Source organism: Hemicordylus capensis, chromosome 5 (genome assembly GCF_027244095.1).
Source record: "Hemicordylus capensis ecotype Gifberg chromosome 5, rHemCap1.1.pri, whole genome shotgun sequence".
Taxonomy (NCBI): Eukaryota; Metazoa; Chordata; class Lepidosauria; order Squamata; family Cordylidae; genus Hemicordylus; species Hemicordylus capensis.
In genome coordinates this window covers 175,049,649-175,071,437 of record NC_069661.1, presented here as the reverse complement: position 1 = coordinate 175,071,437, position 21,789 = coordinate 175,049,649, and the positions used below count along the sequence as shown (strand labels likewise).

The following is a 21,789-nucleotide window of genomic DNA, read 5'->3' as shown; positions in this document are numbered from 1 at the left end:
ACTAGATTTATTTGTTTGATTATTTGCTGGAAATGACTGATTATGTCACAGCTTGAATTTGGTCCAGGCTTCCAGATTTGCTTGGTGACAGCAGAAATAAGGGCCTTCTGCTCATAAGTATATGTGTATAACACATGAGATGGATCTACTGATATGTTAGGGGCAGATGAGTGACCCAATCAGTTGTAGCATGAGCCAGATATTAAGGTATTACTGCAGGGAGAAGAAAATCAGCTGCACACATCATAACTAGAGCAGAAGCATACTGTGTAGACAGAAGTGTCTGGCACTGCAGATGAACTTGATTCTTAAACTGCTACGATGCAAATGTATAAAGCAACAGAGAACTCAGGCGCGTAACAATGATAGGGCAAGGGGAGACAGTTGTCTGGGGGCCCCACTGCCTGGAGGTACACCCCAGGGGCACCTCATGTGACTCCCCATTGCCCCCTGCCCAGCCCCATAGCCTCTCAGCCACTTGCCCTCTTCGCCGTCTCTCCTGCTTGTTCTGCTGGCCCGCAATCGAAGCAGCAGGCAAGCTGCAAAGAGCTCCTTTTCTCCTGCCTCTCAGCTGATCGGCGGGTGGGCGGGGCTTCCACGGAGGCCTCCGTGTAGGCCGCAGTGAAGCCTGAACTCGAGTAGGGCCCAAGCAAGCCAGGAAGGAGGAGGCAGCCAGAGTGTTCTCTGCAGCAGAAGACCCCTTGCTGCCCTGCTTAACCCAGACCAGCATTTGCCAGGTAGAGTGTGAACTCCTTTTTGTGGTTACCTTTCCCGCCCCCGCCCCCCCCCATATATAGGGATCTGCTTGCCATAGGGCTTGGATATGGGGGGGGGGCCAAGAAGTCTCTGAATATTTATTTTGAAACAGCTTGGAAAATTTGCTGACTTAAAAAAAACTATCTAAAAAGTCTTATAAGTGGCTTGTTTCATGGCAGAAAATTGCAAAAACTTCTCGAACAGTATTTTATTAATTTTATTTATTCATTCATTCATTTATAAATGCACTTATGTTCAAGTTGTTTTGCAACCCAGAAGGTCTGAGTGAGAACTGTGAAGCATGTGTGGTGCTTTTATTTTATTTTTCTTGTGTGTGAACTGCTCCCCAATAACTTGCAGGGACTTCAGGGTAAATCTGGCCAACATGTGAATGCAGCACCTCCATTCCAGAGGAGATGTGTCTTAAAGGGCTTTAAAAGCCTCCTGTGAAAAACCTCCTGCAATCAAACTTGACTGAATTTGTTCAGAATTCTGAGAAAACAAACATAAGTTCACCCTGCATGGTTGAAAGTCTCCTTTGCTAATCTGCAGCGAGGGGCCCATTTTAATCATTCATCTTTCTAGTGTGTTCTAGGCATTAAAAGTAATACAAATGTATAGTACTCAATGTATATCACTATATATTGTGACGTGTGTGTGTGTATTCAGTGAAATGTATTTGCAGGCAGCATACTTATTTTGGAATATCAGACTTAAATCCTTGGGGGCCTGGGGTGTGCGGAGGCCCTGGACTTTTGGGGGGGGGGCATTTTAAAATCTTGTCTCTGGGCCCACTCCAACCTTGCTACGCCCCTGAGAGAACTATTCCAAGAAGTCATTTCTCTTTGCTGCAGTGTTTTGTTTTTAAATGAATCAGATTTTCTGGTTCTTTCTTTCCATGTCAAGTAGGAGGAAAGGGGCCAATTGGGCATGGATGGCCCCTTTTTCATGCTTAGTAAGGGTGAGAGTAGTGAGAGTAGGTAGTTCTGTTGCTTTCTGAAAATTAGGTTACAGTGTTGGGAGGGCTTATATCTCCCTGTGAAAGTTATGATGTGGGTTTAATTTTGTCTCCTTTAATATCTACAAGCTACTGCTGGGAGAGGTCATTTGGAGTTCTGAAGTACAGGGTCATCAATACGACGCCCAACTCTTTTTCTCCTCCTTATCTGAACCAGGTGAAGCGATGATGTCTCAGAATGTATGCCTGGGATGAACCAGGCAAGATGTCGTATTTAATAGACTAAAGCTCAGTCCAGACAAGATGGAAGTGATGATATTGTGAACTCAGCAACTGGCTGGATAAGGAATTCTAATAAGATGCATATAGAAATAATTGTCTTTGGGATTGATAAATGTAAGCAATGCACTGAAAATAATGTTCCCCAGACTAGTTATTACTGTCATAATCTATTTCTCTGCAGAAGTGGTTTTTAAATTTTTTTTTCCAGCTGCAGGGATTTAAAGCAAGATGTGTTCTTCCTCAGCACAGCTGCACATTAAATATTTAAATAATCTATTTACTCAGTAGACAGTCTCAGGTTACTTGCACACATATTTAAAACAAAAACATCTTCAGTGCAGTCAAATGGGAATAGGGGAAAACAATGCTTTCAGTAAGAGGAAAAATAGAATTTCCATGATTCCACATGATTGCCGCTCCAACCAGTGGCGTAGGGAGGCTGGCGGTGGCCCTGGTTCAGCCCGCCACCAGCGGCCCCCCTAGCCATGCCTCCTGCATCTGATATCAGATGAAGCCTCTGATGTCAGGCGCAGGGGGCGTGGTTTCGCTCCCAAACAGGGCCGCGCCCCCATTTGTGTGCAAATTTCAGCCAGCGCCGTGTTCTCAGTGTGGCTGGGAGCAGCTCTCCCTTAGCTAGTGGAGTTAAGGGAAAGCCAGTGGAGCAGCTCTCACTTAGCCTCCCAGCCTGGACTTTTAAAGCAGGGAGAGCCGCTCCCGGACGCACTGCGATGTGGCGCTGGCCGGAATTTGTGAGAGTGGTTTGTGAGCGAAACCACAGCCCTTGTGTCTGAGGTCAGACACAGGGAGTGTGGCTGGGGCACCAGGCGTGGGCCCTGAGCACAGCAGCCCAAGTTCTTCGAAACCCGCCCCCCGCGCAATGGTGGCTCCACCCCTGGTTTCAATCTAAGGTCTAATATCAAAGAAATGCTACACCTTAAAGCAGGGGTAGGCCACCTTGGACCTCCTGCTGTTGTTGCTCCCATCACCCGCAGCCACAATTGCTTGAAAGGGTACTTCCACGTGAATTGGCATGAGGGTGATCACTGCTCTGAAACACAGTGCTGATCACCCCAAATTACAAGTTTGGGAGTGAGATCCCTATTCTAGCTTCCTAGCATACCTGGCAGAAAAATGTCCTACTTATCAGCCAAAATAGCTGCAGTAACTATAAACCTCCCTAGCTGGAGAGATTTCCTGTTGTGTATTTTGAGGTATTCAGTGTTTCCCTGAGGTACTTCCAGTTGTGCTTTCTGTTTATTCATCATCATTGCTGATCCCATCAGCTTCTGGAAGTTCAAAAAACCAAGTTTTTTTGTTTGTCCAAAAAGACATTTGATATAGTACAGGAAGGATAACAGGAAACAGGTTGATAATTTCTCCTACTGGCAAAGTGTTAACTTTATGGGGGGGAACCCTTGCATCCAAAGTTGCATAATCAGTTTTCCTGCACCATGTATGCACCATCACCTGTAGGGGAGAGCAGGAGATAAGCACCAGGTATAAGCCGTATTCAGGCGTTCTTATAGTATGGATGCTGTAACTGGATATATGGCCCATGCTTTATGAGCACCTGCATAGGGCTTTAATCAAAGTGTCCTCTTCCCTCTCCCACCTGCATATAAGCATCTCTGGAACACAGCCATTCTCCTTAACTTCCAGTTCATGACCAACATATGTTACAGCAATGCAGTCCCAAGTCATTAGCTGGGCCAGCGTGTTCCAAGATGCCTTCTCATTTGGGATGCTGCTGTTGGGATGCTGCTATGCTACTGATTGCATAGATTTGGCAAAAAATGAACAGGACAGATCATGATGTCTGTCCCTGCCTGTCAGACTGTTGCAAAACATCATTGCAAATTTCTACTATAAATAAGGAATAGCTGTGGTTTGCTCTGATAGTTCATCTTGGGGAATTATGCATGTGCATGGGGGTGGGGGGTGGGAAACTACCAATGGCCTGATCCTAAGACTTGCTGTGCTAGAAACTGTGCTCTTTGAATTGGGCATACTGATATTTCTATAAGTGCAATGATCCCAAACATATGATGCCCCGGTGTAGCAAACCATGTATATTGAGTTAGTAGAAACACCAGTGCAACTGTGCTGTAGGAATTGTGAAGTCACCTCCACTTAGGCAAAGCATCACTTCTCATGTCTACAATCTACAATTTCATTGCTGTAAGTAAACTGCATATGTGGTTAGACAGATGCCATTAGGGCTTCAATGGCCTTTCAATCAACCCCAAATTTTGCTGTCAGTTATTCCGTTTCAATAAACTAAATTGTATCAGAGTTCCCACATGCATCATGGAACCCTTTGAAATGTATAATTTGTAATGCAAACATTTATCAGGAGATTAGTATACAGTTTAGGATCTTCCTCCAGAATGCACCATTCTGCAAGAATGAAAACCATTTCTATATATACACTAAAAGTATCTCATGGGATGGTAAATAATGGATAGGATTTCCTTGCAAAATGTCTTTTGGCAGTAAACTTGCTTATACATCTATACTGTGATGCTGCAGGTAAACAGCTTTTAAACTCCTTTGGGATGATAGGAAGTCTGTAAGAATAAAATATTCCATCATTATCGCAAAAAAGAGAAAATATATCAAGCACTGAAGCAATAACCAGAAGAAACAAACACTTATATATCTAATTCACAGAAAATCATCCTACCCCAATCCTTCAGGTCTTTATGAGCTCATTTTGTATCTATGTATGTGTGTGTTATGAGTTCATATTATACAAGCATGTAATGGACAATTGAATTGCTCCATATACCTTGAAACCAAAAGAACCATGAATTCAGAAGAAGGCTGCACACATCCATTGTTATCTAAACTCGTGATTCTCATAGAAAAAAATCCCAGCTAGAGATTAGAAGCCTCTGCCAGTTTTGATCAGCCATTAGGTGAGATAGGAACAAGGGAAAGAGGCCCCGGCCTCAGATAAGGACCCCTTCTCCATAATAGCAGATTAGTGCTGTAAGGGACTTATTTTCAAAAATAAACATGTAGTACTGTCCTCATAAGCTATAACAATTCAGAATACATGTAGGGATACATCATATTTGAATGTTCCCCCAACATCAAAAAGGCCCACTCATGGGAAAGGGCTGAGCTATGGTCTTTTCCCCTTATGTACCAGCTTTCTTCACACTCAAGCACTTTCTGACATAGAGAAGTATTCTAACATTTGATTCATCCAGTCCTTCAACACTTCTCCCAGATTATATATTGAGACACACACACACCACTGCCTCAAGTCTCATCCACTGACACACTCCCATTACTTTATCTGTTATTCCACTTTCACTTACTGTTCTTCTTCCTCAGTCTTCCTCCCTTTGCTCCCCCTTTCCTTATCCAATCAAATAATACCCATTACCTTTCAGCTACACTGTTCTCACAATGAGTTCCCTACAGCTACTGTGTTCTTAATTCATAATTAAAGTTGAATTTTATTGGAGGACACCATTCAAATGCATCAGATTTATTGCTTTAGAACCTGATCTTACAGACTTTAGGTAAAACTAAAACATCTCTTCTATTTTCAGTATTGTTCAAAAATTCTATAGTAGTGTCACATTTATATCCCGCTCTTCCTCCAAGGAGCCCAGAGCGGTGTACTACATACTTGAGTTTCTCTTTCACAACAACCCTGTGGTTAGTCTGAGAGAGAAGTGACTGGCCCAGAGTCACCCTGCTAGTATCATGGCTGAATGGGGATTTGAACTCGGGTCTCCCCAGTCCTAGTCCAGCACTCTAACCACTGCACAAGGCCTCTTCGCACAACTATTCTGGGGTAGGCAAGAGGGTTGGAAAACTGTTACCCCAGTAACAACACACAATCAGAACCTCTGTTTGGGTCAACAAACCCAGAAAACACACCATTTAGCGAGGCCTGTTGTCCATTCCTGAAATCAGGAACTGCAAGAATAAAAAGACCTTCAAAGACCTAGCAGGCCTTCCTAGCATGCTTTGTGCTGCCAGTAAACTAGAAAACATCATGATGTCAGCCTCTGCCCTCTGACTGGCCATGAAGGAGCAGGAGGCAGACCCAGTCCCAGCTAAAGCTGCTCCAACATCAGGATTATAGAGTGTGCTTTGCAGACTGGCACATCCATGGCGTCAGCCCCTGTAGCTACATTTCTCATTTATTTCCACGCCTGCTGGGTCCCAATAGCTGAGTACAAGAGGTAAGTGAATCCACATAGCCAGAAAAGCAAGATAGGAGAACTCTTCTCTTTTCCTACCTTGGTTAAGAGCAGGGTATAAAAGCTGGGCTACCCTGCTTTAAGCAACCTGAGTACCTTGCTTTAAGCAACTTTTCATGAAACACAATCATGAAAACCAGTGTATAATGCCTCCTACCCTGATTTTGATGACTGTGTGAACAGGCCTCCTGAATAAAAGGTCTTACTATTTCAAAGATAGGTATTTGATTTCAGCCTGTTCATATTTTCTAACAGATCCTTATTACCATTTAGAAATGGGCTGCAGTGCAGACACACTTTGCTGGTGAATCCGTTCATATTTCACTTAGAAAATCTCATTTTGTACTTTATACTTTGAAAGACAATGTAGTATTATTATTATGTATTGCTTGTTTAGGAGGCTTACTTTGGCTGCTTTCTCATGATCTTGTTTATCCCAATGGTTGATCAACATTGGTATGATTGTGTTAATCTGTGTGTGGTGGGAATCCCGGCTAAGATTTGCAGTGTTAATCAGGGTTTAATATAGGATTAGATCTGGGCTAGTTATTCCCCTGGATGCCCTGACCAAGATCCCATGCCTCCCATGAGAACCCATGCCTCTAAGCAATCCTAGTTACCTGCATGTGCTGCACCCTCACCTGCGCACCACCCTTAGACACTCGTTCCCAGAGTGGACCATGCCTGGCTATGATCTAGCATCTTACCTGACTCCATGGCCATGCAGACAGAACACTTTGCGCTGCACTTTGCCTGGAAACACACCACATCATCCATACCGGCAACACCCATCCACACCTGCCTCCACAACTCCACTTAATGGGACACCGGTGTAGCACAGGCATCCCACACATGAGTGGAGAGCTCATGTGTGCTTGGGCTACCTCTGCTGCTTGTGCCCACTTGCTATACACCTGTACTTTCCCACATGTTAAGAAAAGCAATGCCTGCATATGCCACAGAGCCATGTCCCACTCTCCTTCCTTCAGCAGCATGCCTCTTATTGGGTGCACCTATGGAGCAGCACCTTGGCCTCCAATGGGGACAATGGTCCACTCAGTTGTGTTCTGCAGTCAGATGTTTGGCCAAAGGGGTGGGTGGGTCCTGGAGACATGATGGCAGCAGTGAAGCACCACTGTGTGGACACAGCAGTAGTGATGGCAGCAAGTTAGCCTGGATTAGAGGGGGTTGTATGGTAGCTACTGTGTGTGGTAAGTGTATTTGTTCTTTCACCAGTGGTGGTCCAGGACTGAAACCCCCTCAAAAAATTACATTCCCTATTTGGGCTCTGGGGATGGCACTGATAACTCAGACAGCAGTTAATTTTGCTTGAGCAGGGAGGAGATGCCAAATTGATAGGAAGGGGGACAATGGATGTGTGAGCATATTCCTCCCTGCTAAGCTAGCTGGAGAGCAATAGGTCTCTGCGGTGGATGCTGTCCCCATGCCTCCTGCCAACCTCACAGTAGTGGGGTGCATTGATAAGAAGCTGTGCACATAGCCTGTGTATGTACATGCAAAATGCAAAGCCTCTGATCTCAAGGAGGGAGCTTATGTGAACACAGGTTCTATGTGTGTACTAGTAGTATATGAATACAGGCTGTATGTTCATATTTCTAGATAGACGTGAGGGTGAGGTGGCTGGGACCACTGGACAAGATGCAGACGGTGTATTTATATCTTAGATACTTCCTATGAACAGGTCTAAACTATTACATTGCAAAATATAATGTAAGCAAAGCTCTTGATGCTACAAGCAGACATTATCTTTGAAATTACAGTACACAAACATTATGGCATTGCAACAAGTTCTATAAGTCATGAAGAATCAGTCACATACATGTGTGCAAATGGAGTGCTTTTACTGATTAGACTTTAGTTTGGATTCATTTATCAAAAATTCTCTAGAGGGGAAAAATTAATCGGTAAATGTTATTCTTTGGTTCTGCTGAAAATTCCCAATTTCACTGCACTTTCCATTCAAATGCTGAAAAACGTTATTGGTATTTGGTGCTTGAAGGAAAGCTTTTATATTCCTATTCTGTTGCATTTCTATTGTATTTGTTAGCATTACTCATTGCATTCTGCCATTCATCGCAAACAACTCAGATCAAGGCCTTTTTCTTGTATTCTCCCTCTTATTTCCTTTGTTTGGAATATGGATGAAGTGATTCAGAGGGCTCCAGAGGGCGGGCTTGTACAGAAAAGCCTTTGGTTTTATGGGCTTTTTCTTTGAATCCCTTGGGCAACCAGAGCCTTGAATGCTGTTTGCTCACACCCAGATTTGCTGAAGCAAGCAACCAGAATGGTCTTGGGAGCCTACATTCTGGAAACAAAGAAAAAAAACCCAGCTCATTGAAAAGTGAAAGGAAACCATCGCAGCAGTTATAAAGCTATGGCTGCTTCCTCTTGTAAGTAGCAGTGGGGACATGTGGCATGTCTAGCTCAGGGGTGCACAACTCAAATGCCCCGGTGGGCTGGAACCAACCATGACTTGGTATGTGGGGGCCAACGTCAATTTTCAGCACATTGATTGATTGATTGATTGATTGATTGATTAAGTGCCATCAAGTCGGTAGTGACCACATTGATAGATTCTTTCCAGGATGATCTGTCTTCAACTTGGCCATCAAGGTCTCTCAGTGGTACATTCATTGCTGCCGTAATTGAGTCCATCCACCTTGCTGCTGGTCATCCTCTTCTTCTCTTTCCTTCAACTTTTCCCAGCATTATGGACTTCTCAAGGGAGCTGGGTCTTCGCATAATGTGTCACAAGTACGTTAGTTTGAGCCTGGTCATTTGTGCCTCGAGTGAAAATTCTGGATTGATTTGTTCTATGATCCATTAAAATTATTAAAAATATGAATGAAAGCTATTTTAGTTATGCATCAATCCCCTCCCGTTAATGGAGACACAATTTTTAACCAAGGATATGGTTAAAATATCCTTAAATAGGCCTTATCCCTGCTGAGTCAGTGGGGCACTAGAGAGCATGCCAGCCCCAAATAAATGCCCTCTCCTCAATCACCGTCACTTACAGGCCTCAGTCTTAGAGAAGCTTCCTGGGAAGTAAGCCTCACTAGGTACACTGTGGGATGTATTTCTGAGTAAACATGCATAGGATGGCTCTGCAAGGCAGTTTCCAGCTGCTATGATTCTGCAGGATATTCCTCCCTGGGGGACAGATCCAGTCCCCGGGTCTTATGTTGTGCAGGCCTGGTCTAGCAGCAGGTAGGAACAGGAGGTTCCTGCTCTGTGAATGGCTGCCCGATGCAAAGGGCAGATTTATAGGCTAAAGCATTCCCCTAAATAGTAGAGAGTCCCGAAGTAATTCTATCTCTAACACTGGTCATTGGCTCTCTTCAAACAGGAAGAGTTATAAAGAGTTTGCATGCAGAACATTCCAAGTTCAAGTTCTGGCACCTCCCCAGTTTTTTGCATCAGCTTCTGAGGCACATGAGGCTTGCTAGGCCTGCAGTAGCAGATGTTACTCAGAGATAATCTGAGTTTCTACCATGTGTGTTTGGTTTTGGAATAGGGTTGCTCGCTCTCCAGGTCTGGCCTGGAGTCTCCAGGTATTGGCATCAATCTCCAAATGACTTTTGGAAGTCATTGTGGGGAAAATCATTGAGGGGAAACCCCTCTCCAAATATAGCTTCAGTTAAGGTTGGCAACCCTGCCACAGAGAGGGACTCAGTTCCTCTGGAGGACCCTTTCTGTAGCCCCCTGTCTTTTTCAAAGGCTCATTCCAGTAGGCCTGTAGAGGCTGAATGGGCAAAACAGAACACCATGCATATCTCAATGCAATGCGCTTCCAAGCATCACAAGGCAAGTATCACATGAAAGGCTGAGTTGGGTTTAAAACCCGGTGGCGGGGAGGGGGCACTGCAACCACATACATTTCCAGTGTAAAGGGGTTCTGTCCATGCGGTCACACCAGCTCAGATGACTTCTTCCATGTAGATGCATTCATGTGGATATTCATGTGGAGCCCCTGGTGGTGCAGTGGTAAAACTGCCGCCCTGTAACCAGAAGGTTACAAGTTCAATCCTGACCAGGGGCTCAAGGTTGACTCAGCCTTCCATCTTTCCGAGGTCGGTAAAATGAGTACCCAGAATGTTGGGGGCAATATGCTAAATCATTGTAAACCGCTTAGAGAGCTCTGGCTATAAAGCGGTATATAAACATAAGTGCTATTGCTATTGCTATCCCACATGGAAGAATTTAGAGTGTCTGAACTAGTCCTTAGTGGCCTGTGTTTTCATGTAATTAGGCTGCTTGAGTTTTTTTTAAAGAGAATGTTTTACACTGTCATTTTCAAAGGCACTTTTATTCTGAAAGCTTTTGCTTATGCAGTTCTATGTAACCATAAAAGTTGAGATCATACCTGGGGGCAGGGATTTTAACTGTTGTTCTTTTCCATGGAACAGACAAGGATGCAGTACCAATATTTCAACTTCTTGACAAATGTAATGGCTCAAATTACTTTTATATATTACAGCTCATTCCTAAGACTAGCTGAGTCAGCAAATAAATTCTCAGCATAAAGAATACTGACTTCTCAGTAAGTGCAGTGTCACAAACCAGGATGTTGTGATGGCATTGTAGAAACAAACCTGTGATTTTGCCAAGCACATAGAGACATAGGAAGCTGCCATATACTGAGTCAGACCATTGGTCTATCTAGCTCAGTATTGTCTTCACAGACAGGTAGCGGCTTCTCCAAGGTTTCATGCAGGAATTTCTCTCCTCCCTATCTTGGAGAAGCCAGGAAGAGAACTTGGAACCTTCAGCTCTTCCCAGAGCAGCGGCTCCATCCCCTTTGGGGAATATCTTATAGTGCTCACACATCAAAGTCTCCCATTCATATGCAGCCAGGATGGACCCTGCTTAGCTAAGGATACAAGTCATGCTTGCTACCAAAAGACCAGCTTGCAGGCAGGAGTCTCTCTCAGCCCTATCTTGGAGATGCCAGAGAGCATCTGGAAGCACAAACATGCAGATGCTGTTTCCAGAGCAGCCCCATCCCCTAAGGGGAATATCTTACAATGCACACATGTAGCCTCCCATTCAAATGCAACCAGGGCAGACCCTGCTTAGCAAAGGGGACAATTCATGCAATGCAGCAGTTTGCTGTGGCCCTCTGTTGATGGACTTGGAAACGATTGCCCCATTAATTTCCATTGAAAGAGACATGTTTGTACACATATCCCTTGGTTTGAATGACGTGGCATGCATAAGAACAGTCCTGCTGGATTAGGCCCAAGGCCCATCTAGTCCAGCATCCTGTTTCACACAGTGGCCCACCAAATGCCGCTGGAAGCCTATAGGCAGGAGTTGAGGGCATGACCTCTCTTCTGCTGTTACCCCCCTGCAGCTGGTATTCAGAAGCATTTTGCCTCTGGGGCTGGAAATGACCTATAGACCTCAGACTAGTAGCCGTTGATAGACCTCTCCTCCATGAAGTTATCCAAACCTCTCTTAAAGCCATCTAGGTTGTTGGCTGTCACCACATCTTGTGGCAGAGAATTCCACAAGTTGATTATGCATTGTGTGAAAAAGTAATTATGTTTGTTGGTCCTAAATTTCTTGGCAATCAATTTTTTAAATTAAAAAACAACATCCTATATCCTGCTCTTCCTCCAAGGAGCCCAGAGCGTACTACATACTTAAGTTCCTCCTCACAACAACCCTGTGAAGTAGGTTAGGCTGAGAGAGAAGTGACTGGCCCAAAGTCACCCAGCAAGTATCATGGCTGAATGGGGATTTGAACTCGGGTCTCCCCGGTCCTAGTCAGCACTCTAACCACTACACTACGCTGGCTTCATGGGATGACCCCTGGTTCTAGTGTTGTGTGAGAGGGAGAAAAGTTTATTTCTATCTACTTTCTCCACACCATGCATGATTTTATAGAGCTCCATCATGTCTCCCTGCAATTGTATTTTTTAAAAACTAAATAGCCCCATGTGTTGTAACCTTGCCTCATAAGGAAGGTGCTCTAGGCCCCTGATCATCTTAGTTGTCCTCTTCTGCACTTTTCCCAGTTCAACAATGTCCTTTTTTAGATGTGGTGACCAGAACAGTACGCAGTACTCCAGGTGTAGCCACACCATTGCTTTGTATAAGGGCATTATAATATTAGCAGTTTTATTTTCAATCCCCTCCCTAATGAACCCTAGCATGGAATTGGCCTTTTTCACAGCTGCTGCACATTGAGTGGATACTTTCAACAAGCTGTCCACCACGACCCCAAGATCCCTCTCCTGGTCAGTCACCGACAGCTCAGATCCCATCAACATATACTTGAAGGTGGAGTTTTTCGTCCCAATGTACATCACTTTACACTTGCCAACATTGAAGCGCATTTGTCATTTTGTTGCCCACTCACCCAGTTTGGATATCCTTTTGGAGCTCCTCACAATCGGTCCACTGAAGTTTTAGTTTAGTTTAGTCTTGCTTCATAAGGAAGTTGCTCTAGGCCCCTGATCATCTTGGTTGTTCTCTTCTTCACTTTTTACAGTTCTGCAATGTTCGTCTTTACATGTGGTGACTAGAACTATACGCAGTACTCAAAGTGTGGCCACCAGTGTTCCCTCTAAGGCATGCGCATGTGCACATGCTCACACATTTTTTGATGTCTGCTCAGTTAATTTTAGATCCCGCTCATGTTGAATCAGGAAGGCCCCCTTCTGAATGCATGTGCACGCACACTGCCTTGATACTGCTGCCCAGAACAAAATTCATTCTGCACACAGATGAAATTTTTTTAGAGAGAACACTGGTGGCCACAGCATAGTTTTGTATAGGGGCATTATAATATTAGCAGTTTTATTTTCAATCCCCTTCCTAATGATCCCTAGCATGAAATTGGCCTTTTTCACAGCTGCCGCACATTGAGTCGACACTTTCAACGAGCTGTCCATCAAGACCCCAAGATCCCTCTCCTGGTCAGTCACTGACAGCTCAGATCCCATCAACGTATACTTGAAGTTGGGGTTTTCCGTCCCAATGTGCATCACTTTACATTTGCCAACATTGAACCGCATTTGCCATTTTGTCGCCCGCTCATCCAGTTTGGTTAGATCCTTTTGGAGCTCCTCTACTCTTTAGGGTAGTTTTGGATTTCACTACCCTAAATAGTTTGGTGTCATCTGCAGATTTGGCCACCTCACTGTTTACCCCAACTTCTAGATTGTTGATGAATAAATTAAAAAGTACTGGTCCCAGTACAGATCCCTGGTGACTCCACTTCTCACTTCCTTCCATTGTGAAAATCATCCATTTATACCTACCCTCTGTTTCCTGTCCTTCAACCAGTTACCAATCCACACATGTACTTGTCCCCTTATCCCATGACTGCTAAGTATTTTAAAGAGTCTTTGATGAGGACGTTTGTCGAAAGCTTTTTGGAAGTCCAGATATACTATGTCAACTGGATCACCTTTATCCACACACTTGTTAACACTCTCAAAGAACTCCAAAAGGTTCATGAGGCAAGATTTACCTTTGCAGAAGCCATGCTGGTTCTCTTTATCAGCAGGGCATGTTCTTCTATGTGCTTAACAATTTTATCCTTGTGAATGCTTTCCATCAATTTTCCTGGAAAAGACGTCAAGCTAACTGGCCTGTAATTTCTCGGATCGCCCCTTGATCAATTTTTGAAAATTGATGTTACATTAGCTACTTTCCAGTCCTCCAGTACAGAGCCTGATTGTAGGGATAAGTTATATATTTTAGCAAGGAGGTCAGCAATTTCACATTTGAGTTCTTGGAGGACTCTTGGATGGATGCAGTCTGGCCCTGGCGATTTGCTAGTTTTTAATTTTCCCAGACAGTTTAGAACATCATCTCTTGTCACTTCTGTCTGACTCAGTTCTTTAGCCTCCATCCCTGAAAAGCCTGATTCAGGAACAGGTATAGGCTCAGTATCCTCTGCTGTGAAGGCAGATGCAAATAACTCATTTAGCTTCTCTGCAACCTCCATATCCTCCTTAATAATCCCTTTCACTTCCTCATTGTCTAACAGTCCAACCGCCTCCCTGGCAGGTTTGTGGCATCTGATGTACTTAAATAAGTTTTTTATATTCCCCTTGATTATTTTAGCAAGCAGGACTTGTCCCCATAGCTAAGCAGGGTCTGCCCTGGTTACATATGAATGGGAGACTTGAGGTGTGAGCACTGCAAGATATCCCCCTCAGGGGATGAAGCCGCTCTGGGAAGAGCAGAAGGTTTCAAGTTCCCTCCCTGGCTTCTCCAAGATAGGGCTGAGAGAGATTCCTGCCTGCAACCTTGGAGAAGCCACTGCTAGTCTGTGAAGACAATACTGAGCTAGATAGACCAATGGTCTGACTCAGTATATGGCAGATTCCTATGTTCCTATGTTTCCTAAACTCTCTTATCACTGCCCTTATTGTCACCTTGCATTTCTTTTGCCAGAGTTTGTGTTCCTTTCTGTTATCTTCATTTAGGCAGGCCTTCCAATTTCTGAACAAAGTCTTATTTCCCTTTATAGATTCCTTGACTGTAACTCTTAGCCATTCTGGCATCCTCCCAGTCTTGTTGGTACCTTCCCTCCTTTTTGGTATATGTTCTAACTGGGCTTCTGGTATTGTGGCTTTGAGTAAACTTCATGCATTCTGGAGCGAAGTGATTCTCCCGATTTTCCCTTTCAGTTTTCTTTTCACCAAACTCCTCATTTTGGAGAAGTTCCCTCTTCTGAAATTCAAAGTGTCTGTGTTAGACTTCCTTGGCAATTCTCTCCCCGCATGTATGCTGAATTTGATCACACTATGGTCACTGTTCCTTAAAGGGTCCACGATACTGACATCCCGCAGCAGGTCCTAGGTGCCACTCAGGATTAAGTCCAAGGTCGCCTTCTCTTTGGTTGATTCCATGACTAACTTTCATTTAGCATATCTAAAAAGTTGACCTCTTTGTCTTTACATGACTGTGAATTTACCCAGTCTATGTGTGGGTAATTCAAGTCACCGATTATTACTGCCCTGCCTCTCTTTGACACCTCTTTGATTTCCAGTGACTTTCCCAGACACTGTCAGCATTTTGATCTGGAGGGTGATAGCACTTCCCTAGTAGCACATTTCGTTTCAGGCCTTGTATTGTCACCCAAAGGGTTTCTGTGGAGGACTCCGGCCCACCTAGGTTTTCTAGCTTGTAAGATTCTATCCCTTCTTTAACATACAGTGTTTCTCCACCTCCAAGGCGCCCCTCCCTGTAGTTTCTATAGAGTTTATATCCAGGATTAACAGTGTTTCACTGGTTCTCACTGTTCCACCATGTTTCTGTTATGCCCACTATATCTATTTCTTCATTAGCAACCAAGGACTTCAGCTCACCCATCTTGGTTTGGAGGCTTCTGGCATTGGCATATAAGCACCTATATGCCAATGTGTATATGCTAGTGTATGCTATATGCTGGTGTATGCTATCTTTCTTTTGACTCTTTGATCTCTTTGACCAGCTAACACAGCCTTCTGTCTCCTCTTTATGTGGTTCTACTCCCAGCTATTCTCCAGGCGTCATTTTAAAAGCTGCTCTGCGACATTTTTTATTTTAAGCACCAGCAGTCTGGTTCCATCTTGGTTCAATAGTCTGTCCCTTTTGCACAGGTTTTGCTTTGATTGCCCCAATCTAACAAATTTAAACCCCTCCTCCCAGCACCAACGTCTTATCCACGCATTGAGACCCCTCAGCTCTGCCTCTCTCACTGTACCTGTGCGTGGAACAGGTGGCATTTATGAAACTGCTACCTTGGGGGTCCTGGACTTCAATATGCTACCTATCAGCCTATATTTGGCTCCCAGGACCTCCCGACTACATCTCCCCACATCATTGGTGCCAACGTGCACCATATCAGCTGTCTCCTCCCCAGCACTGCATAACAGCCTATCTAGACACCGTCTTATGTCCACAACCTTTGCACCAGGAAGGCAAGTCACCATGTGGTCAATAGGGTCACAGACCCATCTCTCTATACCTCTGATTGAATAGCCCACTACCAGGAGCCCCCCCCCCCAATGTGTATCCTCTGTGCTAGAGAATATGGGCTCATCATCCATGGAAGGGGTCCTTTCTATGGGAGCATTTCCCTCTTCCTCAGACTGATGTCCTCCTTCCCCAGGACCTTCATTCTCCCCGACAGCAGAGCTATCAGCCTTGGAGTGGGATGGTTCTGCCACATCCCCGAAGGTCTTATCTGCATGCTTCTCTGAGCTTCTCCAGATCCGCTTCCTTGATCTCAAGGGAATGAACTTGTTCCTTGAGAGCCAGGAGCTCCTTGCACCGAGCACACACATTACTTCTGCCCATGGAGCAAGTAGTCATACATGTGACAGTCTGTGCAATACACTGGGAAGTGCCCCTTCCCCTGCTAGCTTTCTGTCTTCATAACTGGTTTTGTTGGCTGTTTAAAGTATTTAGAGATTGTATATTAGAAAGTTAGGTCTTAGCTGTATTGGTCAGTTATTTAACTGTTCAAATGTTTTTCTCAAGAATATGAAGGAGGGAGATGTACTTACCTTCTCATTCCACTGGGCTCCTTGCGATCAAGGGGACTCGTTTTAGGCTCGCCCACACACTTCCCCACTAAACTCCACACAAAACCCCAATGCCCTGTTTGCTATATGTGTTTGCTAAGCTCTTGGGCCTTCACCTCTTAAAAAGAGAGTAGGCTTCAAACTGAGACACAGGAATGTTGCTCACAGGAATGTGGCCCCTCCCATGAGGTGTGACTCATTACAGCCCTAGCTGACTCCTCCCTCTGTCCGCTTCCAGGCAGGGAGAAACAACAACTAAATGTCACAGAGACCCCAATGCAAGCCCTGACAAATGCTAGCCCTGGCAAGAAACAAACACAGACACACACACTGGGACTTTTCTCTTAAAGAGAAACCAGTCCCTCTAAATCTCCCCTCCTCCTGTTAGTTTGAAGGAAAAAAGCTTGTTGTTGTTTTGGATCAGAGCAGACAGTCTGAACAATAAACCATTTTGCATTCTTGTTTTCTAGCTTTTAACAACCCCAAAAACCCAGTAGGGACAAATACATAGGTACAGGAGCTCTATGCACACTGGCAAGGTCTGAACTGGTGCATTCATTCTGATACTAATCTTGCTTACCATTCATTTCCAAAGATCTACAGATATATTTCTGTTGAAAAGTATGCATATATTGACATTCTGATTAAGGTTGCATGTGTGTTATGTGAGATACACCTGTGCAACATCTGACTTTTACTAACTCAGCTGTGGTGATCGTGTAGAGGGGGAGAATTGCATTGACCTCCCCTTTCCTCTGAAGTGCCTTACCTCACCCCAAAATATACCCCTGAGGGTCTCACAGCCCTCGGGTACAAATTTTTGGGTGGCACAGGTAAGAGAGATGAAATCCACTCCCGCCCCACATGTTAGCATCAGTGCTGTAGTAGTTGGGAAGCTTTCAGCAGCATGGACATTTCTTCAGAATATAAATCTTTGTGAGGACTTGGAAAGCAGGACAAAACTGGTCAGAACCAACAGTCTCAACTCTGTCCACTCATTTCAAGGCAACCTATCTGAAAGAGGTTGGAAATTAAAAACAGGTGTGTGTGCTCCAAGTTAAGTCCAAAGAATGTGAAGGATCCAGTACCACAACTTGACCTGATTGATTTGTGCAAAGCTATACCCCAAAACATGTAAGAAGGGGACAAATACCATTTACTCATTGGAATGAAGCAATGACCTTGGACCTGGTGGATGAGGATTCTCAAATCCTTATTTGGCCAAGGACTCCTGGGCAGCCAGCTATATACAATGAACTCAATTTCTCAGCTGTAACACAGAAAGAATCACTCTCCTACAAACGTTTGTTCAGAAAACTACAATATATAGGCAGAGTGTGATATCAGTGACAGGCCTACTTGAAAGTATATATCTTCTTTCTTAACCACATGCCAACAATGATTTGGAACAGTCCAAACTTGCATCTGGTTCTTTTCCACACAATAGTACCTGGGAATTGTAGCTACGTTGTCACTGCCCTGAAAATGGCTTCCTTTTTGAAGAATGGCAACATCTCCTCTCTTCAGCTTATAGCATTTCAGGCAGATAGCAAATCTGCAACATTCACGTATGGTTGGAGGCCATCACTTATGGATGGAGCCTTATGGATGGAGCCTTGTTTTTACTACTGGTGAACCAGTTTCATTGTCTATATTCTTCGGTTTTAAAAGGGAGAGTACAGTAGATATTGCCTTCTTATTTATGCTCTGTGTGCTTATGCAGTTACCCTACTTTCCATCTTTTGTTGAACATTAAAGAGAGATGGAAATAAACTGAAATTGAAAAGATACTTTAAAAAGGATAAAGTAATGGAAAATAGATGTGCAGTTCCAAAATAATGGTCAGAAATTTAAAAGAGATAAGGGTATTGGTAGATGATAGAGGCCAACGCAAATCCATAAGTCCCTATGTATAACTCATCTACCTCAGAAAAACCCTTGCTGACACAGGGCTAAACTATATGTGATGTGGAAAACTTCATTGTGACTGCGTCTTTTGTTTAATTTTTTAAAAGTAGGCATGGTGGGCTGTCAGGATTTATTTATTTATTTTTGGGGGCCACAACAAAAAGAAAGGGGTTTGGGCTAGCTTCCAAGAAAAATGGTTGCTAGCAGCTTTCCCTGAGGCAAACAGCAGCTTCATGGGCAACCATTTTTGTCAGGACCATAGTGCAAAGGGAAAGGGCTAACTTCCCCATGCTGTGACCAGGGGCAGCTCCAGAGGTGGGGGACATGGGGGGAAGCATCCCCCAGACAAGTGGCTTGCCTCTCATTCCATTCTGTTTCAGAAGTCTAATATGTGGGACACAGCTTGCCCACCCATAAATGCAATTTGTCCCTTCTGTGCCCCCTCAATTTTTTCTGGTGTCCCCCACAATCCAAATCAGCCCCGTAAATAGTTACTACTTCTTTAAAAAAGAAAGAGAAAAGCACAATTATGTTATTAGTGTTATCGTGCATAATTTGACTCATTGTGCAGTAGTTATGAACCCTAAGGGTTTATCAGTGAAAAGAGCAGTATTGGCTGAAAGGCTTCCTTGAGAGATAGTTTGCTCACTACGACACAGTTTCCTCTGCAATGTGCAGCTATGCACTCAGTTCATATGGAGAGACAGTAATATGGAGTAACCCTCAAAAGGCCTAGTCAGTGTCACATGTGAACTGTATGTGCTCTAGAATATGCCCTAGAAGCCTCTGCAATTCACAGGGGTTCTGTGGCAGATTTCCAGAGGTTCCTTTACAGACAAGGCCCCTGAAAAGAGTTTCCTGAATGCTGAAAGTTTGAAAACTACTGACACAGTCTGAACAGAAGTCGCCCTTAGACAGCGTTCCTTAGACAATGTTGGGGTTGGTGGGGAATGATCCTGACAACAAGCAAATTAATTGTCATAACTGATGTAGCCTTAAAATTTAGCAGAGGCTGACTTTCATCCAGTTCTTTTATCCAGAAAAAGTTGTTGTACTTTAAAAAAACAACACCTAATATAAGACCAGGGCACCTTCAAATTCCATCTAAGATGCATATGCTGTAGATGGGGAGGGGGGAAGAAATGATTATTTGAAATATTTCCAAATTCCTTTGGCATTACCTTCCAAATATATATTTGCCTGAAATATGCAGATTCTATTAGAAGACAAAATATGCAAATAAAATAGAAGTGGGACATAAAAGTTCTGTGAAATATAACAGCCTGTTTACCGTAAGACATTGGAGAAAATGAATATAGTACTCAATGAGACCAATCCTGATTTTCTTCTATCTCAATAGCTGCCAATAAGCTAAATGATGCATTGAGAAATAATGGTGTGAACATGATATAAAGATCTAGTATTGATCAACAACGAACTGTCACATTAGAACTAGCAATCAGCCTCTGCATGCAGTCAGGGGGCCTTTCCATGAAGTAGGGTGAGTTGGTTGCTTCAGGCACTGGGAGAGGTTCATGGAGTGGAAAGTGTCATATCCTCACCACCACAGACACCACCTTGCAGTTCACTGCCACCACCCTTCCTAACCCCACTTGGGCCCACTGTTCATTTTTCTTTCCTCACTCTACTGGAGTGCAGCTGTTCTTCCCACTCCTGAACTTCCCTGCTCCTGACTTCCACTCCTGAACTCTGTTTGTGACTTCCCGCTCCTCAACTCCCCTGCTACCACTGCCTGGCTTAGTAGCCTAGTCTGAATGTGCTCACATGTTGTCACTGCCACTGTCTCAGCATCATGCCCTGAGAACGTTGAGCCTCCATCCACCAGGTGGGGTGAAGATATCGTCTTGGCCCATTGCTGTCTTGGCCTATTGCTGCTCTGCACCAACCAAGGATCTGTCCATATTTTGCTGCCAAAGAAAATAACTAAGCACTGAGCCAGAGAGACACTGCGAACTCCACTGATTTCTCTACAAATGCTAACCAAAGCACCATTCTCCCCAGAATGCCACCATGAAACAAAATGCTCTCCACTCCTCTCCACTCTGCTTCTTGAGATGGTAAGGAAAAACTATTACCACAAATTTGGTGTTTCAGCTAAATTCACCATGAAGCAAAAGGCTGTAAGTCTCATTCTAAATCTCATTCTTCACTTTTACACCTCTGCTGAAGGCATATGAAAGTATTCTGAAGGGACTTCTCTCTTGAATGGAAACAGAACAAAACGTATTTACTTTTTATCCCACCCTTATGGTGGCACATGTCCCTGGAGATATTTTATTATTGCCAGCTTAAAAGTAGCTAATTCAATGCTAACACTATATAGAGCCCCTGAATTGTATATCTCCTCCCAGATTGGGTTGAGCTGTGTTTGGAGTTGTAATTGTTCAATAAGCAGGAAAAAGCTGCCCTTTTATTTTAATCTATTTCACTAGTATTTTACTAGCATTTTCAGTGACTCTGTGCTGAGCAGGACCCCATAGAATGCTGATTATCCCCTCTTTTAAATTTGTTCTGATTTTATACTGCTTTTTGACTGAAACTAAGTGTTTGGCTGAGTCCTTTTTAACTTACATGCATTTTATCTATTCTGTTTGTGTTTTATATCATGTTTTAAAATTTTGTATTTTTAGATTCCCTCCCCCTCAGTCTTAATGCTACATCAATTTTAATCTCCGTAATACTGCAACATTCTCTTTATATTGCATTTACTGTATAGTATTACTGTTTTACAACTTGTGCTGGTCAACGACCGTAATAAAGATTATTATTATTATTATTATTATTATTATTATTATTATTATTATTATTATTATATTTTATTCTCACAACAACCCTGTAAGGTAGGTCAGGCTGAGAAAGAAAAAGTGGCTCAAAGTCACACAGTGAGTTTCATGGCTGTGGGGATTTGAACCTGAGTTTCTGGAGTCCATGTCTGAAACCCCATGGAGACACCCTGCAGACAGAGAATGAGGCACCCTTTCTACTTGGCCTGCACAAAATGGAAGGCCATTAGTGCCACCAGCTCCTTTATGTTCAATGGGACCCAGCATCCTTCCAGGGCTTGGAAGATGATGGAGCAATTATGCAG

At 43.7% G+C, this 21,789-nt stretch overlaps 1 protein-coding gene and 1 long non-coding RNA gene across 5 annotated transcripts in view; one reads left to right on the top strand and one right to left on the bottom strand.

Annotated features, from left to right (window-relative positions):
* The window catches only part of GPR85 (G protein-coupled receptor 85), a 50,903-nt gene that overhangs the window by 11,064 nt on the left and 18,050 nt on the right, over positions 1-21,789 (bottom strand). The window lies entirely within an intron of this gene.
* LOC128327484 (uncharacterized) overlaps positions 623-21,789 on the top strand; it is a 37,927-nt gene continuing 16,760 nt past the window's right edge. For both annotated transcript variants that reach the window (XR_008308633.1, XR_008308634.1), the window contains exon 1: positions 623-737. This is a non-coding gene — a long non-coding RNA (uncharacterized LOC128327484). The remainder of the gene's footprint in view (positions 738-21,789) is intronic.